Source organism: Trichosurus vulpecula, chromosome 4, assembly GCF_011100635.1.
Source record: "Trichosurus vulpecula isolate mTriVul1 chromosome 4, mTriVul1.pri, whole genome shotgun sequence".
Lineage (NCBI taxonomy): Eukaryota > Metazoa > Chordata > Mammalia > Diprotodontia > Phalangeridae > Trichosurus > Trichosurus vulpecula.
Genome location: NC_050576.1, coordinates 391,667,820 through 391,695,012, shown reverse-complemented (window position 1 = coordinate 391,695,012; position 27,193 = coordinate 391,667,820). Strand labels below are relative to the sequence as shown.

At 39.7% G+C, this 27,193-nt stretch overlaps 1 protein-coding gene across 2 annotated transcripts in view; it reads right to left on the bottom strand.

Moving 5' to 3' along the window:
* The window catches only part of TMCO3 (transmembrane and coiled-coil domains 3), an 82,148-nt gene extending 61,901 nt beyond the window's left edge, over window positions 1-20,247 (bottom strand). Inside the window, exon 1 of one of the 2 annotated variants that reach the window (XM_036757140.1) lies at window positions 19,926-20,247. The gene's annotated coding sequence lies outside the window, so the exon portion shown is untranslated. Of the gene's footprint in view, window positions 1-13,886; window positions 14,227-19,925 lie in introns of those variants that run through there. The other variant, XM_036757141.1, reaches the window with a different exon arrangement.
* Window positions 20,248-27,193: the final 6,946 nt, after the last annotated feature.

Genomic DNA, 27,193 nt, shown 5'->3' with positions numbered 1-27,193 from the left:
AAAAGGAGGAAGAAGATAAAAAAAAGGGGGGGATGATAGAAGGGAGGGCAGATGGGGGTGGAGGTAATCAAAAACAAACACTTTTGAAAGGGAATAGGGCCAAGAGAGAAAATTCAATAAAGGGGGATAGGTTAGGAAGGAGCAAAATATAGCTAGTCTTTCACAACATGAGTATTGTGGAAGCGTTATACATAATGATATGCATGTGCCCTACGTTGAATTGCTTGACTTCTTAGGGAGGGTGGGTGGGAAGGGAAGAGGGGAGAGAATTTGGAACTCAAAGTTTTAAACAGATATTCAAAAAGAAAAAAAAAAGTTTTTGCATGCAACTAGAAAATGAGATACACAGGCAATGGGGTGTAGAAATTTATCTTGCCCTACAAGAAAGGAAGGGTAAAGGGGCTGGGAGGAGAGTGGGGTGACAGAAGGGAGGGCTGACTGGGGAACAGGGGCACCAGAATATATGCCATCTTGGAGTGGGGGGAAGGGTAGAAATGGGGAGAAAATTTGTAATTCAAACTCTTGTGAAAATCAATGCTGAAAACTGAATAAAAAGTTACATGGAAAAAAAAAAGAAATCAAAGAAATCTGTAATAATCAGTTATCTGTGGACCAGCCAGGAAGAAAACCCATTACCAGGTGCAGACTATTATTCTAAAGCCCAAGATGAAAAATATTCATCAACTCTCATACATTAATTCTGTGCCTTTCATTTCTCCATATTTTGAATCCAAATTACCTCACGCTGTGTTGCTTTACCATTATTCATCTTGTGACTTATAACCCTGCTCCCATGAAACTAACTGATCCTGGTGTGTCACTTTATAATGTTGTATGCTTGTAGAACCAATTAATGACATTAGGTGAGGGTGCCTTCAGTTAGGTGCTTAGTAAAAATGATTTTTAAAATGATTACTTGTATTTAAATATAAATGTCTAGGTGAGAGTGGGAAACCTGCGGCCTCCAGGCCACATGTCTCAAATTCCAAGGATCACCCCATTATTCATTTACAACAGAAAAGTTAACAAAGCAACAACTACTGTTAAAAACAATAGTGGGGGGTACTATCATTTATCTACCACATGGTTTTTCATTAAAAATCCCAATACTTGTTTTCTTCAGTTTCTAATATCAAGACAAGTCTGTTATTTCCACAATCACATCCACTTTAGTGATACATAGGGGAAGATATTGAGCTTATCTCCTTGGTCCCTTGTCAAGAAGGCTCTACAAGAATCAAAAGTGTAGTGTGTTATTAGTCTCAGCTTATTCTACTGTTCCCGAATGCAAGGAACAATTGTAATTTGTGGCTTGGAGTTCTCCAAGAATCTTAGCATTGTACATGGGGCCTTGGTCTCAAGGAAACTGACTGCAAAGAACAGCATCAGGGGTAGATCAGGATTTAGCAGAACTCTTCAACTTTCCCACCTGATTGTCTCTGACAGCACCATTATCTTCCCAGTCACCCAGATTTGAAACTTCAGTCATCCATGGCCCTTTTCCCCTCTCCTCAATTTACCAGTTGTTAAGACCCATACAATCTACCTCCATATTTCTCAGATCTGTCCCCTCCTATTCTTACATATTGATACTGCCTTACTGAAATTGGACTCCTGCTCACTTATTCTCTAGGCTGTCTAGTTTCCCCAAAGCACAGACATGCCCACTGAACTCCCCTCTTCAAAAATCTTCAGTGGCTTCTTATATAGGATAAAATACTTTTACTTATGGACCTGCGGTGGATAATAACTGAGGATATCATCTGTGCTATATGATTTATTAGCAAGACAGGTATAATAAATAAATGGGTCAATGGACTCCCCAGTCAGTCCAAAAAACATGAATACAGAGTGAGGTAATTATGTATTAAAAACAATTAGTCTAATTAAACCAATTATCTATGTCAACCTGAAAGTTTGGTTAAAAAAGGTAAACAGGCTAGGTGGTATATAAATTCATATTGTTTATGCCCTTAAAGCTAGCAAAGGTAGCGAACATGTGGAGCCAGATTCTAATTCTGACTGATAAAAAGAATGATACGCCTTAAATACGTTTTAGAACAATCCCAATTCAAGATGTCTATGTCACTCAAATTTATGATCTCCATATATGTTTCACCATAGTATGAGAAAGGAATTTTCTTAACTGAATATGTTGCAAATACAATAAGATAAAGACTTGACAAAGTGTCAATTGAAATGACAACCCAGGATATCTATGTTTCCTTTACCATTAACAGGACATAACATAGCATATGTTCATAAAATATTAAGATAAATCTCATTATTCAAGATAGTGTCTTGGGTTAAGGTGCCTCATCCTTAATGGCCATAATCAGAGGAATGCTCTTAGCTTCATCTGGCCTTGTAGTTGTTGACACAGGAAGAGGCATTCTCTGGGTTTACTCAGAGAACAAAAAAGGGCAGGCAGGCCAAGGTTCTTCTTCTGGTTGATTAACTCAGGCTTTGGCCCTTATTGGGGTTCAAATGATCTTAAATGATCATCAAGTAAAAGAAAACAATTAAATTAGGTAATATGATTTCTAATTGGAGGAAAGATTAGGGACTTTCCAAATTTCCATTTCCCTGAAATCAGAAAAAAGAGGTGTTTTACTCCTCTTGAGTGTCTCTGTTCAATCAAAGGAATATGGAAACAGTAACAAAAGCGGTACAGGGCCAGTTTTCAAGTAAGACGTGTGGGTTGCTTGAGATGTGTAACTGTGAGAAAACTCCCTGAGTCCCTCCTTAGATGTCATTAGTCTTCTGCAGCATACCCTAGGTCATTGATTAAGCAGCAGGTAGAAGTGGTCCAGCTTCCCAGCCATGCAGGGCTAGGTTGAGGCAATGCAATAAAGCTTTGTCACAAGACAGAAACTGGACTAGAGGTATAGGTTCCCACAGCAGGTGATACCAGCCCCTGGGGGGTGCTGGACCAATGAGGAGGTGGTAATAGCCTCAGGTGCAATTGGGGGGCATTGAATAAAAATAAGGGGGCCATGGAAACATAAGGAAAGAAGAGAAAAATTTTTGAAAAACGATTCATATACGTTTCCTCTCTTGCTAAGAGTTAAAGTCATAGTGATTACATTATTTTCAAAATAAATATACAAAATGCAAGTTATAACGGTTATAACTGATCAGTGGTCAAGTATGCCAAGAGGTGCTGGCAAGTGAGTGTGTTGTGCACTGTCAGGAAGTCCAGCATGCATTGGCAGGAATATCTGAGTATGATGACTTGTTTATAATACAATACTATACGGTTATATTACACAATATTACATCATCAACATTTCGATACAAATTTACAATAAATTATTAAACTTAAGATGCCTCATTTAAAATATATATTTTTTAAAAATGATGCAATTAAAAAAAAAAACTAAAGAAAGATTTCCGGGGGGCACAGAGTAATTTTTTTAAAAAGGGGGTGGTATGCCAAATAAGTTTGGGAACCTCTGGACTAGACCCATAGTTGAACAGAGAGGGAGCTGAATCTAGAACTAGATCCAAAATGGAATCACAAGATGCAGTCAGAGGGGTTCACTCAATTTCCACAGACCTGATCCCAGCACTAATCAGCATGAGAATTTTGACCAGCTTCATTTCCAAACTGAGTCAGTTTACCACTCTTTAAGTACCACAGTACTGCCTCACCTACCCTCACTCCCAACCCCCCCAGGTCACCATACTGATGCCAGGATAAGTGCGGACACCTGATCAGTTTGGCCAACTGTTGCTCAGAATTTTTGTGCTCAAAAGATCAGCCAGCCTTAGCCTAATAGCCGGGATTTTAAGTGCGCGCTACCATGCTTAGCTCTGGTAAACCAGGTTTTGATAAAAAACCCATTGGGATTCACATGGAGCTACCAAACTATGCCTTTAAACCAAAATCATCCTGGCTGTCACTGATTCCCCAATAACTCCCAGCCCAAGCCTCACATGGTTCATTGGGTTTTAATAGCTCAGACTGAGTATAAATGGCAATTGTTTCTGTTCTGATCTGAAACTTTGAGGGTCTTCCCCCATCCCAGATTGATTTTTTGGGAAGTCAAACTAGGCCACCTTTTGCCTCAATTCTTAAGTAGCCTTTAATCACCAAACAGGTGTTGTGTTGGACAAAGTGAGACCTGGAAAAGACCTCAGCTTAAAAAGGCCAAGGTCTCCCACTGCAACCTGGACTATTGTCAGTCATCCTGACCTACGATTTGCCACAGGAGGAGAGAATGAGGTTGATTATATCACAGCCCTGCCTCACTTAAACCCAATTCACTTGTAAGTCAAGATGTCACCCTCCAGATGCCATTGGTCCTCTTCGAGGATAAAGGATGAACACCCACACTCACCACCGTGGTGGTACCACCACCACCACGCTCAGCCAGTTACTTCACATTACAAGGCCTCCCTGCCTTGCCTTTTTATGTACTCTATATTCCAGTCAAATTGCTCTCTACCTGATATTCCCCAAATCTGAGAGTCCTTTCTCTTTCCTTTTCTTTCACTCCTGGAATGTTTCTTCCTTAACTCTACCTCTTAAAATTCTTTACTTCCTTCGAGGTTCAGCTCTCATACCTATTTAAGTACTACATCTACTAGCAGAACAAATATTCCTTGAAGTCGGGGGAGCCACTGCAAAGTTTAAAGTATGTCAGGTTTGAGTCAGATGACCTTGATTTGAACACCCAGTTCTGATCTTTCCTACATGTTTGACATCAGGCAAGTCTTACCTTCTTTCACTCTCAATTCCACAGGTATAAGGTAAAGTACTCCGATGCTTATCAATTGAGGAATGGCTAAATAAAAATGGTGGTACATGAATATAATGGAATATTACTGTGCCAAGAGAATTTATGAATGTAACAAATTCAGAGCACCCTGGGAAGACTTCTAAGTTGGCTAAAGGTTAATTTTGTCTCAAAGAACCAACTTTTAGTTTTTATCATTTTTATTATCTTTTTAATTTCCAATTCATTTATTTCTCCTTTAACTTTTAACATTACCTCTTCTACTTATTTAGGATTTTAGCTAACTTTTTGAAAATAATGCTCTATTTTGTTAACAGGTTTTAGGGATATAATTTTCCTCTTAAGACTGTTTTAGCTGAATCCCAGAAACTTTATTATATTGCTTCATCATTTTTTTCACGATTATCAATTATTTGCATGATTTCTTTTTTGACTCACTTGTCATTTAGAATTCATTATTAAATCACCAATCTTTTGTTTGTACTCTCTTAACTGGTTTGTTTTTTATTGTATTATGCCCTGTTAATGATGTGGTTAGTTACTCTGCCTTTTTTACATTTCTCTGCAGTATCTCTGTACCCCAAGCCTTAGTCAATTTTTGTAAAAGTTCCATGTGTGTTGAGAAATATATATGTTCTTCAGTAGTCCAATTAAGAAGATACAATAAGTCTTTTAGCTCTTGGCTTCTCTAGTAATTTGTTCAAATCTATATTTTCCCTCTTGTTTATCTTTGTTATGATGTGGATACAAATATTGCCCTAAGAGTTAAAATTAATATTGAGTCGACTTTGTGAACTCCCTAGTTTATTCTCATCCTGGAATCTCTTCCCGTTATCTTGAGTTACCACAAAACTTCCTCCTTATCATGGACTATAAAATTCCTTGTCTCCCCACCCCACCCCCCATCGTGGGTCATAAAATTTCCGTTTCCCTTATTCAGTCCTTATAAAAACAAGCCCCTATCCCTCTGTAAATTGCTAGACCTTCTTCCAGGGCTAGCCCACTGCTTTTGCATCAGTAAAGCTCCCAATGGCTAGAGAGAAGGTCTAAGTGAATTCTTTCACATTTGAACCAGCTCTCCCAACTTTGATGTTGTTGTTAGAGTGGTCTAAAGCTGAGACATTACAGTTTCCTTCTATTATTGGGGTCAGGTTAATTTTTCCTTCATGAAGGCATTTGGAGAATATGTTTAATATTAACATTGGTTTTGCTGCCTGTGGTTCCTTTCAGTATAATGCAATTTCTTTATCTCAATATTATAAATTCTGCTTTTGGTTTGTTTGCAAGGATAACTGCAACTCCTTTTTTTGATTCATCTGATATATAGTAATTATTGTATATATCTTTTTTGGGGGGTAGTGTTTCTTATAAAACAATACTATGGTGTTTCATTTCATTTTGCGAAACTGTTTAATGCAATTAGCTCTAAAATGATGAGTTCAGTTTATATTTTCTTTCATTTGTCTCATATGTGTTATATGTTTTTATGTGTGTGTATATATATATGTGCATATATAAATTATTTTTCTGAATTAGGAATTATTTTGTTCCTATTCCTCTTTGAAGACAATACTTTGTCTCTTCAGTTATTTTGGCTTAATTTAAGGCAAGTCTTCCTACAAGCTCTCTTCTCCTTCCCCCTAAATCTGTACCCCCCCCTTTTCCCTCCTTTCCCTAATTTTACTTTACCTGTTAGTTCCTTTTCCTTTCTTGCTTTTTCTACTTTTCTTATTCTTCACTCTTTTTTCTCAGTAAAATCTCCCTTCTTTCTACCCTTTCAACTGTTTGTTTTTTCATTTTCTTTACTTCTTTCTAAAAAGGATTTCCTTTCCTCATTCTCTTTACTTTCTGTTCTAGACTTTTATTCTTTGATTTGTGATCCTTTTTATTTCTTTATTCTGTGTTCCTCACAGAACTAAGGCTTCTAAACTATCAAATTTGAGTTCCTTCTAAATAATTTTTATGTTAGAGAGTTGGAGAACTTGTCACTTTCTCCTTTTTCCTGTTGTGCTCACTCTCAGAAGTATCAATTACTGCAAGAGATAGAAAAGATAGAAGTATTTGTCCCAGGGCAGAAATTTTCTTGGGTGGATCATGTGGTCCACTTCTACCCCTGCTTTTTCCATGTTCATTTTCTTTCCTAGTTGCCATAAAAATCTCTTTTCTGGTCCATGCCCTCCCATGGTTCTGGATGTGGATTGCTCCTAGAAGCTCTGATTCCCCCTCTCCAAATACAGGATGTTATCTCTGGAAGCACAACATTTTCTCATAAGGACGGTGGAGCAGAATTGAGTTCTGCTACTTGTTGCCACAGAATGATAGTGTGAGGACCAAAAGCGGGGGTACTGACAGAGACTGTAATGACAGCAAGGAGACAACTGGTCAGGATATTCCAGAGCACAAGCCTCTGTGCAGTCCAGAGAGGCTACCTAGCAATCAGGTTAAAGACTGTGGATTAGCTTTGTCTGCTGTGAATACATAACGCTGTTACCTCATTAGACTTCCTGGTGTCTTGGCAGCAAGACTCTGCAATAATTGAAGACAGCTACAATTATTTTACCTCTTGTGTATATTTCTTATTTAAGGGAGTTTTGCAGCAGCAAGTAGAGCAGTGGATAGAGCACTAGTCTGGAGACAGGAGGACCTGAGTTCAAATTCTTCTTCTTCAGACACTTAATAGATGTATTGTCCTGGGCAAGTCACTTAACCTCTTTTTGCCTCAGTTTCCTTGTCTGTAAAATGAGGATAATAATTAGCACCTGACTCCCAGGGTTGCTGTGAGGGTTAAATGAAATAATATTTGTAAAGTGCTTAGTACAGTGCCTGGCACACAGTAAGCACTAAATGTTGGTTATTATTACAATTGTAATTATCATTACTATTATTAAGAGGTCTTAAGGATCAGAGAATACGCTTATTCCTCCATTTTTTTGGTCATGTCCCAAAGATCTCTTAATTGTCTCCCAATATTTTTTGACCTCTCTGCAACATCTGACACTACTCTTCACCTTATCCTCCTCTCTAAGCTTATGTTACACTAGTCTCTCTTGGTTCTCCTGCTACCTGTCTGACAGTGTCCTTTACTAGATCTTCATCTAGGTCAAATCCACAAACTTTGGGTACTCCTGGACCCTCTACTCTTTTTCCTATAGTCAAGGGGTTGTTTTTTAAGAGAAGGAGGTTTATCTATCCTAACTGAACAAGGATATGCAACAAGAATACAATTCCAATTTCCTTTGGTAGACATCTCCTATATGACTATGGGTCTAGTCAGCAGGGCAGGTTGTGGTCTTCAGACTTCCCCAAAACAAGGACCCCAATTAATTGTAGATGGGACTTCTTATGCCCTTTGATGACCAGGAAGGTTTTTTTTTTTCAGAATTACTTTATCATATTTTTAGTTTTCAACATTGATTTCCACAAGATTTTGAGTTACAAATTTTCTCCCCATTTCTACCCTTCCCCCCACTCCAAGATGGCATATATTCTATATTCTGATTGCCCCTTTCCCCAATCTGCCCTCCCTTCTGTCACCCCACTCCCCCCACCTCTTATCCCCTTTCCCGTTACCTTCTTGTAGGGAAAGCAAGATTTCTATACCCCATTGCCTGTATATCTTATTTCCCAATTACATGTAAAAACAACTTTTTTTGAGCATTTGTTTTTAGAACTTTGAGTTCCAAATTCTCTCCCTTCTTCCCTCCCTACCCACCCTCCTTGAGAAGGCAAGCAATTCAACATAGGCCACACATGTGTTGTTATGCAAAACATTTCCATAATAGTCATATCATAAAAGACTAACTATATTTCCCTCCATCCTATCCTGTCCCCCTTTATTCAATTTTCTCCCTTGACCCTGTCCCTTTTCAAGTGTTTGCTTTTTTTACCTCCTCCCCCTATCCCTTCCATCATCCCCCCTCTCTTATCCCCTTTCCCCCTACTTTCCTGGAGGGTGAGATACCCAACTGAGTGTGTATGTTATTCCCTCAAGTCAAATCCAATGAGAGCAAGATTCACTCACTCCCCCTCACATGCCCCCTCTTCCCTTCCAATAGAACCGCTTTTTCTTGCCACTTTTATGTGACATAATTTACCCCATCCTATCTCTCCCTTTCTCTTTCTTCCAATATATTCCTCTCTCTCACCCCTTTATTTTTTTAAGATATCATCCCTTCATATTCAACTCACCCTGTGCCCTCTGCCTATATATATATATATATATATATATATATTCCCTTCAACTACCCTAATACTAAGAAAGGTCTCATGAATTACACACATCATCTTTCCACGTAGGAATGTAAGCAAAATAGTTCCACTTTAGTAAGTCCCTTATGATTTCTCTTTCTTGATTACCTTTTCATGCTTCTCTTGATTCTTGTGTTTGAAAGTCAAATTTTCTATTCAGCTCTGGTCTTCTCACTGAGAAAGCTTGAAAGTCCTCTATTTTATTGAAAGTCTATATTTTGCCTTGGAGCATTATACTCAGTTTTGCTGGGTAGGTGATTCTTGGTTTTAATCCTAGCTCCATTGACCTCCGGAATATCATATTCCAAGTCCTTCAATCCCTTAATGTAGAAGCTGCTAGATCTTGTGTTATCCTGATTGTGTTTCCACAACACTTAAATTGTTTCTTTCTGGCTGCTTGCAGTATTTTCTCCTTGATCTGGGAACTCTGGAATTTGGCCACAATATTCCTAGTTTTCTTTTTGGGATCTTTTTCAAGAGGCAATAGGTGGATTCTTTCAATTTCTATTTTACCCTCTGTTCTAGAATATCAGGGTAGTTTTCCTTAATAGTTTCCTGAAAGAGGATGTCTATGCTCTTTTTTTGATCATGGCTTTCTCAGGTAGTCCAATAATTTTTAAATTATTTCTCCTGGATCTATTCTCTAGGTCAGCGGTTTTTCCAATGAGATATTTCACACTGCCTTCCATTTTTTATTCTTTCGGTTCTGTTTTATAATTTCTTGATTTCTCATAAAGTCACTAGCTTCTACTTGCTCCACTCTAATTTTTAAGGTGGTATTTTCTTCAGTGGTCTTTTGGACCTCCTTTTCCATTAGGTTAATTCTCCCTTTTGAGGCATTCTTCCCCTCATTGGCTTTTTGGAGCTCTTTTGCCATTTGAGTTAGTCTATTTTTTAAGGTGTTATTTTCTTCAGTATTTTTTTTTGAGTCTCTTTCAGCAAGTTGTTGACTCGTTTCTCATAATTTTCTTGCATCACTCTCAATTCTCTTCCCAGCTTTTCCTCTACTTCTCTTACTTCCTTTTCCAAATCCTTTTTGAGCTCTTGCATGGCCTGAGACCAATTCATATTTTTCTTGGAGACTTTTGATGTAGGCTCTTTGACTTTGTTGACTTCTTCTGGCTGTATGTTTTGATCTTCTTTGTCACCAAAAAAAGATTCTAGAGTCTGAGTCCTTTTACGCTGCCTGCTCATGTTCCCAGCCAATTACTTGGCCCTTGAGCTTTTTGTCAGGGTATGACTGCTTCCAGGGTGGAGAATGCTTTGTTCCAAGCTTCAGGGGGTTTGCACTGCTGTTTTCAGAGATACTTCTACTCCACCATCACTGCAAGCTCTGCCACACCAGCACTCCTCCTCCCCCGAGAACTGCTAACCAGGACTGCAACCCAGATCCAAGCAGGGTAAAGCAAGAGAACCCTGCCTCTGTGCCAGCAAAGTAATCCCTGCAGTCCCACTCTGATCTGCTGCTTGATTCCTCCCACTGGGTGGGCCTAGGGCCAGAAGCAGCCACCCCTGGCACTCTGCAAGCAGCTGCAGGAGCTTCCTGCTGCTGCCCCTGAGGCTGGGGCTGCACCATACACTTCTCTCGCCCAGATCCAGCAGTTTTCTCACTAACCTGTTCCATTGTCTTTGGAGTTTGTGGTTGAGAAGTCTGGTAACTGCTACAGCTCAGTGATTCATGACCCTAAGGCCTGCTCCGCCTGACTCCTGGTCTGGTCTGTCCTGGCGTGGTTCACACTGGGCTGCACTCCACTCCCAGCATGGTGTGATAGACCCCTCCTGGTGACCACCCAGGCTGCCTTGAGCTAGAGACTTGTTTCCCTCTGTTATTTCGTGGTTTCTGTAGCTCTAGAATTTGTTCAGAGTCATTTTTTACAGGTGTTTGGAGGGATTTGGGGGAAAGCTTAGGCGAGTCCCTGTTGTCCAGCTGCCATCCTGCCAGGAAGGTTGACAAAGGGTTCTTAACCTAAGGCCATGTACTTGTTTTCCTCAAAGATTCTGATAAGTATATTTCAAAATAATTGGCTTCCTTTGTAGTCCTTTGGTTTTTTTAATTTTAATTTTTTACAAACCTTATTCTGAGAATGGGTCATAGGCTTCAACAGATTGCTAAAAAGGACCATGATACAAAAAAGGATAAAAACTGCTGCTCTAGATTATCTCACTTGGTGATCTCATAAGGTCCCATGGGCTCAATTATTATCTCTGAGCAAATGGTTTCCAAATCTATGTATCTAGTCCTAGCCTGTCTCCTAAAACCCAGTTTCACATCACCAATTACCTCTTAGAAACCTTGAACCAGATGTCCTTATGGCATTTCAAATATAACATGTCCAAATCAGAACTCATTATATTTTTCCTCTCCGAACTTTCCCTTTTTCCAAACATCCTCATTACTGTCAAAGGTGTCACTATCCTTCCAGTAACTCAGGCTCATAATTTTGGTTGTCAATGTCTACCCCTAACACTCACTCCTATTACACATCCAGTCTGATGCCAAATTTGAAAAGTTTCTACCCCTGTTATGTCTCTTGTAATTGGCCTCCTTGCCTCAAATTCCTCCCTACTATAATGCGTCCTCCACTCAAGCTGCCAAAGTTGAGTGACTTTCCTAAAGCATGTGTCTTACCATGCCTCCCCGCTCCCCGCCCAAATTTTTTCAGTAGTTCCCTGCTAACTCCAAAATTTAATATAAAATCCTATGTTTAGCTTTACGACCTGGCCACTTTCTACCTTTCCAATCTTCTTAACCTTAACTCCTCTCCACATACTCAATGGTACAACCATACTGACCCATGGCTATTTCCTTCCCCAGTGCCTTTGCATTGGCTGTGCCCCACCCACGCTTGAATGCTTTCCCTTCTCACCTCTACTTCCTAGTTTCCTTGGCTTCCTTCAAGACCCAATCAAATCCTCCCTTTTGCAAGCAGCCTTCCTTGGTATTGTTGTTCCCTCATCAGGACTCCTTTCCAGCTACTCTGCACATATCTTGCATAAATCTATGTATAATAACTATGTATAAATAAGATATATACAAGACAAATTGGAGATAACTGAGAGAAGGCCCTGCATTAAGGGGGAGAAGGAAAGGCATCTTACAGAATTTTGTTGGAAGTTTAGTTGGGACTTGAAGAAAGTCAGGGAAGCCAGGAGACAGATATAGGAAAGGAGAACATTCCAGGTACAGGGCAGAACCAGAGGAAATGCCTATAAAGGGAAGGAGAAAGCACTTCTATGGTCCATACTATGTGCTGAACATTGCACTAAATGCTTTACAATACTTATTTCATTTGATGTTCACAGTAAGTTCAAAAGACAGGTGCTGTTATTATCCTCATTTTACAGTTGAGGAAACTGAGGCAAGCAGAGGTTTAAGTGACTTCCCAGGGTCATGCAGCTAGAAAGTGTTTGAGGCTGGATCTGAACTCAATCTTCCTGACTCCAGACCCAGGCCTTGACCCACTGCCCCACCTAGTTACCTCTAGTCAGAGGATGAAGTGCTTTGTACAAGGAACGGCAAGGGGGCCAGTGTCACTGGTGGGCAAAGGTAGGAGGGGCCAAGCTAGGATCAAGCTAAATACCAAACAGAGGATTTTATGTTTCGTCTTGGAGGTGACAGGGAGTCGCTGGAGTTTACTGAATGGGGGGCGGGGAAGAGGAAGGTTGACATGGTCAGACCTGTGCTTTAGGAAGATCTGACAGCTGAGTGACGGACTGGAGTGGAGAGAGACTGTGAGGCAGGGGGACCAACTATCAGGCCATACTGCAACAGTCCAGGTATGAAGTGACTAGGGCTTGCACCTGGTGGCAGAAGTGGTATCAAAGGGCAGAAGTGGTGTCAAAGGACAGAAGAGGTTATTTGAGGTGAGACAGTGAGGAGTCGAGTACAATACCCCAGTTTCAAGGCTAAGTGACTGCATGAGGTTGGTGGTACCCTGGAGAGCAATATGGAAGTTTACAAAAACGAAGTGTTGGGGGTGGGGGAGAGGGATAAAATAATAGGTTCAATTTTGGACATGTTTTAAGACGTGTATGGGATATCTAGTTTGAATTGTCCAATACACAGGGGAAGGTGGGAGTCTAGATGTGAGAAGAGCGGTTAATAACCAGATCTGAGAAACATCTGCATGAAAATGAAAACTGAATCCATGTGAGACGATTAGGTCACCAAGTGAGAAAGCCTAGAGCAGAAGGTCAGAAGGTAAGGAAGTTTAGGAAGAAGGTAAGATATCTTAGGACAGAATCTTGGGAGATACCCAGTGTCAAGCAAGAAGGATCCAGGGATAACACTACTAGACACAAATGCCAATGAAATCAAAGAAGGGCTTAAGAATTCTCCTATTTCACTATTCCAGAGTGCCAGTGACAAAGCGGTGACAGACTCAAAATTAAGAATGAGATACAGATTTTTTGGATATGACCAATATGGGAATTTGGTCTGCCTGACAATGCATATTTATTATAAGGATTTTGTTTTTGTTTCTCTTTTCAATGTGGGGGGAGAGGCATGAGAAAGGGGGGATAGGGATAGGACTGACAGAGAAAGAAAAGTTATTGAAACATTTCTTTTAAATGCACATTAGAGAACAATCACAGAAAAACAGGAGAGCTTTGAATCTTACATGTTCAACTTATTTTAAAAGAACCATAAGTTCTACATAATAGTGATTCACCATTATATATTCAAACATCTTTTATCTTATGTATATGGAAATAAATTCTCATTTTGTTTGATATTTGTTAAGTTCAGAATAAAGAAAAGCCACCCCCCACCAAAAAAACAAAACAAAACCAAAACATAACCAAAACCCCTACTTTTAGCAGTTTAAGAGTTTTTTAAAAATTTGGATTTGGAATCTCAAAACCCAAGTTTCAAACCCTTTCTCTTCCACTTACTATGTGACTTGAAGAAGTCAGTTCAAATCCAATGCAGATGAAGAAACTAAGGTCTCATATGTGGAGTGAGAGGACCTGGGCTTGAATCCTAGTTCTGCCATTTAATGCTGTGTGATCGTGGGTAGATCTCTTAACTTCTCTGGTCTTCATTTTCCTCGTCTGTACAATGGGACAGGGAGGAGGGTTTGTACCAGATAACTTCTGAGGTCCCACGCAGCTATGAATCTCTAGTCCCTTGCCATAGGCCCTCAGCTAGTCAAGCAAATAAAAGCAACAAACTGTAAGGTGCAGGAGCTATTAATGCCAATTCTGGCATACTGAGGGCAGCAAGAAGCAACAACTGAAAGGAGACAGAGAGAAAACCTATTAAACGCAGTCCCAGAACTCAAAGCAGTTTGGAGTTTATTTCTCCAGGAAGCAAAGAACCTTACCTACTTCAAAAAAAAAAACCCCAAAGCCATCTCTGTATTATAGTATATTGAAATAACTGAGGTTCATAGAAATGAAATATAATCATTGAGAAAAAAGTAAAATTCTTTTTCAGTTTATGGCTTAAATAGTAGGGAAATCTTTAATACATTTTGGAAATATTTCTACCCAAAGTGATTTTTTAAAAAAAGTTTAGTGTTTACAAGATAAATTTCAATTATCTAGAGAATTCATCTACGTGTAAAAGTTTCATTTCCTCATTGATGTGGTTAAATGAAGTATTATTTACATTATCTAAGTCACTTAGCTCCAAGATCAAGTTTCACAAAAGCTTTAACTCTAAATGTCATCACCTTAAAAGTAAACACAAGTCAGTCACCCGGATTTAGCAATATAGTTGATTTATTACTTAGATGACTCATTCAATTCTCCTCCCCTCCTCCTCAAATACTAAACACAGCGTTACTGATTTGGACCTGGAATCTTAAAAATCATTTAGTGCATCTCCTTCATTTTACAGATAAGGAAAGACTTGCCACAAAGCTAAATGTCAGAGGTTGAATCTGAACCCAGGTTCTCCTGACTCCAGTTTCACTACTCTAGCCCCTATTCTACGCTAACCTAAAAAGATTAGAATTTCCTGTTCCAGAAAAATTATTCTGAACTGTGTGTTTATGATCAATTCCTTTCTATGATCAGTTTTTATGCTTTCTATAAATGGTCTCTTGAATTATCTGGCTATTCCTATGGCATACATAGCCTAATGGATTTAAGAAACATTTGTATTAATCCTTTGTACCATGAATGGGTGCTAGGTTGATACAAATTATTATAGAAATTCACAGGAATTTAAATTCCACTTAGTTTAACTCTAGATCAATTTTATTTTCATAATACTTCTAGGACAGAAATGACTAGAAAAGGAACTGAGCCAGTCATAATGCAAGACAGAGAAATGACAAATGGACAGCCTCAGTGTTGCCCAGGTATCCAAGACATATTGAAAATACCCAAAGGAAGAGTTCTAGCATGTTGAGAACATTTTCTTTGGAGGATGAGAAGACATAGTCGGGTTATCAGTCTCCACTGGTGGTGGGAATATAAAGGAATATTTCCAAAACTATTACAAATATTAAATTTTGTATGTGTGGGTATACTCCTTCCGCCAACACAAATTGCAACCCCTCCATGCTTTAGTAGACAGTCTTCATGATTTGCCATGGTCCCTCCACCCTGCCAAACCCATCGTCACCAGCTAGCATTACTTCTGATGATGAACCCATCAGAAACTAGCTAAGCAGTTATTTAAATATAATCCAATCACCTTGCTGATGCTCAGAACCACAAAATATTGGAGTTGGAATGGATCTCAGCAGTTTTCTTAGTCCAACCTCTTATAGATCTGCCAATCCCCTCTACAACCTTTGCTTTAAAATCTCTCAAAAACCTTGTATGCCTACTAGTTACTTGTGTGGAGCTAGCCTAGACTTTAAGAACCCAGAATACCTCCAAGTCATAATGAGACAAAAGAGTAAGGCCTAGGTTGAAGATTTTTATTACATAAGTATGAAATTTAAAATTTCTCTCAATAATCTCTTAAGATTATAAAAGGCCCTTTTACTTCCAAATAGACAAATGTGATTATTTCATTTTGTCATGTAAACTAGCTGCATCAATCTCCATGAAAAAATTACTCAACATTGGCTTCAGTTGCTTTATTAGCAAAATGAGGACAATACTGGACTCTCTCATAGGCTTATCATAAATAATAAAATCTGCTATGTAAATGCTTACTAAATCCTTGCTATAATATCTACAATCTTTGCTATAGTGTATGGAATCTTTTTCATTGATATGGTCCAAATTCAACTAACTTAATGTAGAAAACATACTAGGAGGCCAAACCCACAAATTTTTTCCACACACCCTAGGGCACACCCTAGAAAGAGAGTTGGTGATTTGTTAACTTGAGAAAAGCTATGCTACGATAAAATAAGATTGCCTCTTCTTGTTAATAAAAAACAGCATTTTCAGTATATCCTTGAAACTAAAAGTATTATACAAATTGCAGTGCTAGCTCTAATGCATCTTTGTAATTTAGGCTAATAGATGTAACTCTTGTCTGTCTGCAGAATTACAGAAAGAAAAAATTTGAAAAGTACTCTTTTAATCTGAACTATCAGCAAATCTTATGGAGATCACTAACAAGTCTATTTTCAACTTTTGTGCACTTAAGTATAACAAAGGTTCTTCTAATAAAAACAATCAGGAAAAAATTATTAAACTACAAAAAATAGTCCTATAGAAAAATGAAGGTTTGAAATGATTAAAAGCAATCAGTTTAGACTTCAATACTGCATATAAACATTGGCAGATTATGTGAAAAATTCTTATGAAATGGTTGCAGTGAGATTTTTATCAATTGTACTAAATGTTTAAAAAAAACAACAAAGCTTGCTAAATTCATAAAAATTCTTCCAATACTGATTCTATACTGATTAGAAAACAAAAAGGTTAATTTTAAATGGATTCAATATTCCAAGGAAAGCCTCATCAATATTGTAATTTAATATAGTTTATCTTAATGTTAATCACTGGGGCTAAAGTTAGGTTAATCCTTCAGAAAGGAGCCAGAACCTCTCTGAAAAGTCAAGGCTCTGCTCCCATGCCAGTTCCTATGGAAACCTTTCCTGACGTCCCCAATTGGTAGTACTCTCGCCTATTTTTAAATAATCATGTATACTTGTACATTGTCACCTTCTTAGGGTAGGGCCTCTTTTTTCATTGGTTTGCTGTTGTATCCCTAGCACTTTGTTGTTGTTATGCAGTCACATCAGTCCAACTCTTTGTGACCTCATTTGGGACTTTCTGGCAAAAATACTGGAGTGGTTTGCCATTTCCTTCTCCAGCTCATTTTACAGGTGAGGCACATAGGGTTAAGTGACTTGCCCAGGGTCATACAGTTAGTCTGAGGTCAGATTTGAATTCAGGAAGATGTCTGACTGAGGCAGTGCCCAGTCCAGTTCAAAAGGAAAACAAAGTTCCAGCACGTAGCAGGGCACCCAGTATACAATAAGCATGAAGAAACGACCTAGGATTTCATAGGTTATAGGGAACTCAAGGATGAGCAAACTCCTTTGACCAACGCCAGCCAGCAAACACAGGTCTTCCTGGCTTTTTGGCCACTGACATATTTTTTCACCGTAACACAATGTCACTGTATTCAGCAGATGCTTAATATTCATTGGATTGGGAAGAAGTTGGTAAGGCCCATTCAGCAGGCAAGAGTGAAAGGAAGCATTATTTTAAAACAATGAATACCTCCATCTACATATAAAGTGAGAGGTGAAAGGGACCTCAGAGTCCATCTAGTCCAACTCCACCCCCACCTTTCTCATTTTATAGACAAGGAAACTGAGGCCCAAGAAGGTCAAAAAAACTAATAACTAACATTTTCATAGTGCCTTAAGATTTGCAAAGCATTTTGTACACACTATGTCATTGGAACTTAACAATCCTATGAGGTAGAAACTAATCATCCACATTTTACATATAGGCAGAGGTTAAGTGACTTGTTCAAGGTCACAAAAGTCACCATCATCAGAACTCAGGTCTTCTGAATCCAGGGTCAGTGTTCTAGAAAGGTCAAACAGAAAAGCATGAAAGATGGAAGAGAAAATAATCATTTGCCTGGGGGCTCAAGAGGCTTCACAGTGAAAGGGGCATCAGCAGGGATTTCAAGGAGCTGATGTATGGAAAAATTCCAGGCTAGCCAAGAAGCATGGCACGTACAAATATACGGAGGTCAGAAAAGGACAAAATAAGATGAGGAAATAATGGAACATTCCATTTAACTGATTGAAGATGTGCACTCTATCCACTGTGCCAACTAGCTGCCCATCTACTCAGCAACTGGAAAGGTGGGATAGAGACAGCTCTGAAAGCTGGAGTAAAGAGTTTGTATTCTATATGGTAAGTAATAGGGCATCACTGAAGATTCTGAAGGAGGGGAATTACCTGAACAAGCTTGTAAATAAGAGAATTTTAATTTGGATTAAATTTTTGTTGTGGATAATCAAATTGATCATACAGAAAAGTCTCATTTTTACAAAAGAGGTAACCAAAATCATTCTATAAAACAGGAATTGGCAACATACAGAGAACAGTGAAAAAGCATATATATCTACATGCATATTAAAAACTTAAGAAAATCTAATTTTTAGAATCTAATTATAGCTGAAATTTGTACATTTATAATAGCGATTAGGATTACCATTCAAATTTCTTATCTGCTGGAATAAGGCTGGAGAACAATTTCAGGGATTTTTCTCCTTGCATACCACAAGTCAGTTCAACAACAACAAAAAAATAAAAATCTTAAGAAATCAAATGGGTAAGGGATATGAGAAAGCACCTCTTCCCACTCCTTTATAGAAGTCAGGTACCCTTCCTAGTTTCCTTATTTTTTTTTTCCAAATTTTTTTTTCCCAAAACAATTCTTTGTTATATGGGATGGCTCTCCAGAAAAGGAGGGGTAGGCATACAAGGGGAAATTTCGGTGATTTAAAAGATATCAATAAAAATGTATTTTTAAAAAAGAAATCGAATGAATGGTTTTTGAGAATCAGTTTAGCAGATATCAGATCAACTCAAACTTTTCTTTAATGAAAAATTCAGTACAGTACTAAATAAAAGTTAAGTTAATCACTAATAATCAAGCTTTTTCTAAAAAAAAAATTAGGTTTTTTGGCAGGGAGAGTCAAAATGTGGACTGATAAAAAGACAAGTATCAATGGGTAAGACTGACGAGCACCGAGCTGGCCGGCCTGCAGGAGACCCGGGACTGAGCTCCTTTTGAGATCCGAAGGAAATCGGTTACCTTCTCCGGTGCGTCCCCTCAATCATCTTTAGGAGGTCCCTCCTAAAGTTCAGATCTACGAAGCTCTAAGGAGCCGTGTTCGTGTCTCCATTTAACCCAAGCCTCCGGGCATGACACATAAAAGCGGACGAGCAATCCCACGGCTGGTCCCGTCCTCTTCCACTTTCCCCAAGGCTCCGGGGGTAGATAAGTAACAAGGGCTGCGGGCGGTGGGGGAGGCTGCCTCCAGGCTCCACGCGGGCTGAAGCATCCGCCCGGGCAAGTCTGGGGGACGTTACGGGTCACCCCCACTCCCCACCCCCAGCCCCAAAGCGGCACCTCCACACGGCCAAAAGCATCCCGGTCCAGCCAGGAGGAAGGACTTGCGGGGCGCCGCGGCGAAGCTGTGAAATAAAAGCCGCTTAAACCGGGGGTCTTAGTCTTGTCGGGGTCCGGGCGCCCGGCGGCCCCGGGAGAAGTCCTTCGGGGGAAGGTTTGTAAATACACAAAATAAAACACCCGGGATGACAAAAAGACTCGGTTCCCTCCGAGTCCTTGGACCCAGGTCAAGAAGCCCGAGGTGGCTAGACGGCGACCCCCGCCCCCCCTCCCACGCACACACCCACCCACCTCCCATGCCCCGGGGCCTCCTCCGGCCCGGGCGGGAAGGAGCCGCGGAGCCCCGAGTCCCGGGGCTGAAGGAGGAGGGGCGGCCGGCAGCCCCGCCGGGCCGTGCGGAGGATCGTCCTCACCTCCTCGGGTGGGGCCTGCTCTCTCACTCGCGGCGCCCCGGCGGAGTCGGGACCGGCAGTCTGGGCTCCCGGCCGGCCCGGGCAGGAGGGGCGGGGCGGAGTGAGGAGGGAGCCGCCGGAGCCCGAGGACAAGCGGCCGCCTCCTCCAGCATCTCTCTCCCAGGTGAGGCGGGTCGGCGAGGGCGGGAAGTGGCCGTGGCCGCCGCCGTGGCTCCCCGCCCTCTTCCCCAACGGAAACAGAAGCCCGGCGCTAGCCTGGTGGGGCGAGGGCCGAGGAAGGAGGGGAGGAGTCGCTCCCGCTGACTCCGCCCCTTTAGAAGTGGACGCTGAGGAGGCGGAGTCAAGATGGCGGGAGTAAGGGACCTTGGGATTCCGGCTGACTACTACCTTCAGCGCAACCATTGGGGTCGCGAACCCGTGACCATTGGGGGGGGGGGTGAAGAGGGGAAGGAAGCCGGGGAAAGGTTCCAGCGTGGGTAACGTGGAGGTCGGGGGGACCCGCAGACACTGGGGCAGTGTTGGGGGTGTTCCAGAGCCAGGGATGGAAAGATACAGGGTATCAGGTGGAAAAAGAGGCCTACGGCTTCCTGAACCCCTGAGGGCCGGGTGTAGAAAAGGAACACCACCAGCCACTCCCCAGTTATGTAGTGAGCGAGGAACGTGCTCCAAAACAGAGCTGCAGCCCAGAAGCAGAGCAGTGACTGAGGTCTAGTCTTTAGCCCTTGTGCCTGTAGGGAAATAAGATGAGAGGAATGCCGGACCTAAGGGGTGGGGTGGGGAAGGGAGCAGTTCTGTGGCTCTGGACTTAACAAAACCGGCCGCAGTCTACACAAAGTTTCGGTCGGCCACAAGCCAATATCCCCAGAGCTGGGTCTGGGACTTGCGGAGCTCGGGGGAGGAGGGCAGTGAACAGACCTCTCTCCCTACTTTACTCCTTTTTGGCAACGCAGAAAACTTGAAGACCCAGCTGGGGAAGCAGCAGTAGGTAAAAGGGCTGAAACTTAGGCTAGACATCTTCGGCCACCTGCCCTCCCCCAGCGCAGCATTCACTTAAAGTCCAAACTCAGGAAGCAGTGTAGGAGAATTAACAAGCGAGCGAACAAAAAAAGAACCCCACCATAAAGAGCTACAGTGGTGACTGTAAAGTTCAGGAAGAAAACATCTCTAAGAAGCGCCTCAAAAAAAAAAATGTGGATTGGACACAGAGCCAGAGTGACGGGAAAGATAGGAAAAGAAATGAGAACTATCCAAATAAGAGATGAAAAGATAATTATAAACTTAGAAAATGAGGTACAAAACCTTGTTTAAAGAAATGACTGCTTGAAAATTAGAATTGGACAAATGGAACCTAATGACTCCTTGAGACATCAAGAAATAATAAAACAAAGTCAAAAGTCTGAAAAAAAAGAAGAAAATGTGAAATATTTCATAGGAAAAACAACTGACTTGGAAAACAAGTTGAGGAAACAATTTAAGAAACATCAGGCTACTTGAAAGGAGCAAAAAAGGAGCCTAGACATAGTTCAATAAATCATAAAAGAAAACTGCCCAGATACCTAGAACCAAAAAGCAAAGCAGAAATTGAACAAATCTACCAGTAATCTCCTGAAAGAAACTCCAAAACAAAAACTCCCAGAAATATTATAAGATCCAGAGCTCCCAGGTAAAGGAAAAAAAAATGCCACAAGCAGCCATAAAGAAAGAATTCACCAAGGAGCAACAGTCAAGAACACATAAGATGTAGCAGCCACTGCTATAAGGAAGCAGAGGAACTAGAATATGATATTCCAGAAGGCAAAGGATCTAGGTTTACAATCAAGAATGAGCATAATCCTACAAAGGGAAAAATGGATCTTTAATAGAATTCTAAGCATTCCTGATTAAAAGACCAGAGCTGAGTAAAAAAAAAAAAATTGATATACAAAAACAAGAGTCAAAAGAAGCATTAAAAGCAAATAAGCAAGAAATGATAAGAGATTAAACTAGGTTAAAATGCTTACGTTATATGAGAACATAATATATGTAATCCCTCAAAACTTTGTCATTACCAGGTATCTTAGTGGGAGTCCAATTAGACAGTGGGCCTGAGTATACATAATTCTATTATGTTTCTGTAATCTTAAAAAAAGAATTCAAGGGTAAGGAAGAAAAATGCATTGGGAGTGGGAGGAGGGAGAGGAAGAATGGGGAAAATTATTTCACATAAATGGAATGCACAACCAAGGGAGACAGTTATAGGGGAGTGGAAGATAATAGAACCACACTCTCATCTGAAATGGTTAAAGGAGCTAAGAATACACACACACACACACACACACACACACACACACACAAACACGCATTTGAGTATAGAAATACTTCTTGCCCAACAGGGAAATTAGGAAGGAAAGGTGTAATGGAAAGAGGAGGAATAAGGGGGAGGCAGTAGTCAGAAGCAAAATAGACTCTTTAGAAGGGGAAAGATTAAAAAAAGAGAAGGAAAAATATAAGAGAATAGGATAGAGGGAAATACAAAGTTAACAATCGTAACTGGGAATAGGAATGGGATGATGTAATGGTAATCAGAGTGAGACTTTTTTTTTTTTTTACTGTTTTCTCTTTTGGAATGCTGAGGTAATCAAGTAACTTTAATGAGTCTTGTCTTTCAAATGTAATGGCAAGCAAAGTAGGAGTTTTTGCTATTTTTTGTTTGAGTGCTTCTCAGCACTGAGGTAACCAAGTGCCTTTGTTTCAACTGGGAATCTTTGATTGAATCAAGAGTCTTTGATAACCTTCTTAAGAAACAAGAAAGCCCCAGGTTCCATGCCTTTTTGCTAAGTAGGCTCTGAGCCCTCAGGGCCCTGAACAGGGTATAGGAGCTCTAAGGTTGGTGTTTTGCTTTTGGGGGCACACTCATTGGAAGAGTGTTGGTGATTTGGCCAGAAGAGACTCTGGGTAGCCGTTGGAGCCCTCCACCCCTCTCATGCTTTGAAAACCCAGATGTTGGTGCCTCTCTGGTGACTATGGTGTTCCCTGGTCAGACAGCTAGAGGCCTGTCTGTGGTTTTCTATGTGTGTTTGCTCTGTTTATATACTGTATGCTTGTAATTTCTGTTTGTATACTCTCTGAAGTTCAGGATGCTGGCTTTTCCCCCTGAATTAAGTGAATGATATATGTATGTTTAATTAAAGTGAGATTGTTAACCCCTTTAAATTGCTTTCCTTAGAAAAGCAGATCAAAGAACCCGTGCCAGCAGCCTTCCTGTGTGCTTTTGTTGTTGGTCTTTCACCCCCACAACAGCTGCTAATAACACTGTTGTTACAGATGAACTCATTGTAAAAAGAGATGAGGATAGCAGAATGGATTAGAAACAAGAATCTACAAAAAGAAAGAAAGAAACAAGAATCTAATAGTGTGTTGTTTATATCAAGAAACACATTTGAAAAAAGAAGGATACACACAGAATAGGGGATGGAACAGAATTTATTACACTTTAGCCGAAGTAAAAAAGGCAGAAGGTAGCAATCATAATCCTAGACAAAGAAAAAGAAAAAAAACATATCTAATTAAAGATAAACAGAGAAACTACAAAAAGCACTAGAGACAATGAATCAACAGCAATATGAAACATGTATGCACCAAATGGCATAGCATTTAAATTCTTGAAGGAAAAATTAAATGAGTTATATGACAGTAAAACTTTTAAGAGTGAGGCACTTGATTTATCCTTCTCAGACCTGGATAAATCTAACCATAAAATGAAAGAAGTTAGAATTTTAATAGAATTTTAGGAAAGTTCGATATAGACCTCTGGAGAATATCGAATGGGAATAGAAAGGAGTATACCTATTCGTAGCTGTGTACGGCACCTTCACATAAATTGACCATTAGGACATAAAAACCTCACAAGTATATGCAGAAAAAGTAAATTCATCTTTTACTGACCACAATGCAAAAATTACGATAAACAACCTTTGAAAGAAAAGGTTAAAAATTAATTGTAAACTAAATAGTCTGAAAGAATGGGTGGATCAAAGAACAAATCATAGAAACAATTTTGTTAAAGATAATGACTACAATGAGGCAGCATACCAAAATTTGTGCAATGTAGCTAAAGCAGTACTTGTGGAAAATTTTATATTTCCAAGCACATATCAAAAATGGAGAGAAAGAGCAGATCAGCAAATTGGTAATACAACTAAAAATTAGAAAACCAACAAATTAAAAATCAAAATAGAAATCCAGAAAATTAAAGGAAAGATTAACAAAATCATAAGGAGAAAAAAATTACATTAAAAAAGTAGGAGCTTGGTTTTGAGAGAACAAAACAATAAAACAGATGAGCCATTAGTTACTTTGATTTTTTTAAAAAAAACCAAATTACCAGTATCAAAAATGAAAAAGGTAAATTCACAACCAATGAAGAAGAAATTAAAACACTTATTATGAGATAATCTGACAATCTAAACTGACAATCTAAATGAAATGGAACAATATTTACAAAAATATAAGCTGTCCGGATTAACAGAACAAAAGAAAGCATCCTTAAGTAGGCCTACTTTAGAAAAAAAAAGTTGAGCAAGTGATAAATGAACTCCCAGAAGGGAAAAAACAAAACAAAACTGGACCAGATGGATTTATGAGCAAAACATTTAAAGAAAAATTAATTCCAATATTATATGAGCTGTTTTTAAAAACAGGTAAAGAAGGGTCCTAAAAACAATAAAATTAAATGAGAGAAAAAACTTTTAATAAAATAGAGTACCAATTTGTATTAAAAAACACTAGAAAGTTTAGGAATAAAGAGAGCTTTCTTTAAAATGATAATATCTATCTAAAATCAAGAGGTAGCATTATCTGTAATGGGGACAAGCTAGAATAATAATAAGATCAGGAGTAAAACAAATATATCCGTTATCACCATTACTCTTCAGTGTTGTACTAGAAATGCTAACTATAACAATAAGACAAGAAAAGTGATAAGCATAGGCAAGGAGGAAACAAAACTCACTTTTTGCAGGTGATACGATAGTTTACTTAGAACTCTAGAAAGTAAATAAAAAAGCAACTGAAACAATAACATCAGCAAAGCTGCAGGATATAAAATATACTCACAGAAATAATTTGCATTTCTGCATATTACTATCAAAATCCAGTAGGAAGAGAGAGAAATTCCATTTAAAATAACTAAACAGTATAAAATACCTGCCAAGACACACAGCAGCCATATAAAAAGAATTATAAAACACATAAGGTAGATGCAAATAAATGGAAAAATAGTGATTGATCATGGGTAGGACTAGCCAATATAATAAAAATAGCACTTCTCAAATTAATTTACTTATTCAGTGCCATATCAATCAGACTATCAAAAGACTATAGACCCAGAAAAAATCAAATTCATCTGAAGTAACAGGTCAAAAATATCAAGGGAATGAATGAAAGAAAAATGAAAAGTTAAAGGGGCCTAGAAATGGGGACCCATAGAAGAAGTTACCTATCAGATCTATGGATCAGGGAAGAGTTCAGGACCAAACAAGAGATAGGGAGGTCTTCAGGATGTAAAATGGATAATTTCGATTATGTAAAATTAAAAAGATTTTGTATAAAGAAATCCAGTAAAGCTAAAATTATAAGAGGCAGGAAACTAAGAAAAAAAATTTTGCAGCAAGTTTCTCATTAATGAAATATATAGGAAACTGATGCAAATTTATAAGACTAAGAGCCATTCCCCAATTGATGTTAGGTTATGAAAAAGGCAGTTTTCAAAGGATAAAATCCAAACTGTCAACAGTTATATGAATTAGATAATAAAAACTAATAATTAGATAAGCGCAAATTAACACAACTCTTAGGAGCCACCGCATCTCCATTAGATTGGCAAAACTGACACAAAATGATGCACTGAAGGAGCCTATGGGATAACAGTACTTTAATGCACTGTTGGGACCTGGTCTAGCTGTTCTGGAAGGTAATTTGGAATTATGCCCAAAAGGGCATTAGATTGTACATACTCTTTGACCCATCAACACCAGAGACAGGGAAAGGACCTATATGTACAAAAATATTTATAGTAGCCCTTCCTGTTATATGACAAAGAACTGGAAACTGAGTGGATGCCCATCAATTGGGGAATGGCTGACCAAGTTATAGTTTATGAATATGATGGGAAAGCTATTGGGCTGTCACACCTGATGAAAGGGATGGACGTTTTTAGAATAACCTGGGAAAATGTGTGTGAATTGAGGCAGGGTGAAGCGAGCAGAACCAGAACAATTTGTACAATAATATTCTACAAATGATCAACTCTGAAAAACTTAGTAATTAACACAGTGATCCACCACAGTTCCAAAGAACTTATGATGAAACATTCTATCCACCTCCAAATATAGAAGTGATGAGCTCAAGTGTGCAGAACAAAATGTATTTTCTTTACTTCCCTTTTTTTTGTAGTTGGCTACTGAGGGAATCAGTTTGCAAGATCATAGATGTTGTAATGGCTTTGATTTTCTTGCCTTCTCAGTGGGGGAGGACGAGAGAATTTGGAACTGAAAATGAAATTGAATTTTAAAAAGTAGTCCTGTTCACTTATAGGATGGTTTAGAGGTCATCTTTGAGGTCCCTTACATCTATGAGGTTTAGGGAAAATAGACACTTCTCCAGCTACATTTTGAGTATAAATACAAGTGATACTTTTGTTTTGTTGTGTACACTTGAGTATTTGTAAAGAAAGTGCCCTGGGTACTTTCCCCATATTTTAGGAGTTAGGATAAAGTTTCCTTCCTTTCTGAAGTTACTGCTTTATTGTAAAGTGCTTCATAAGGTTAAAAAAAAAAAAGTCGTTGGCTGGTGCTTGAGGAAAGCGCGTCCAGCATCTCGGGCCCTGCAGCCTCCAGAAGTATCTCAGTCTAGCTCAGTCACAGCAGGGGCGGAGCATGTCGGGAATTGTAGTCCTAGCCTCCTCTCTCCTCCTCCCACACTCTACTCGCCCCAGGGTCTCCACATTCCCACAAGTTCCGCTTCTTGCTCCACGAACGCGGTGCCCTTACAATCTCGGGGAGAGCGAGAGTTGCCCACAAAGCCCAATAAGGCCGCCTCCATCTCGGGGCGCTAAGCTCGAGCCCCGTTTTCACCTCTTACTAGCACCGTCCCCCCAAATAACCCTGCCCGTTCTGAGGACTGCAGACAGGCTCCTGCGGGCGGAGGAGTCTCGGCCTCCGAGCCTCCGCCGGAGGGAGGGGGAGGGGCGGGGTGGAGGGGAGGCTACGCCTGCGCGAAAGGCGCTAGCG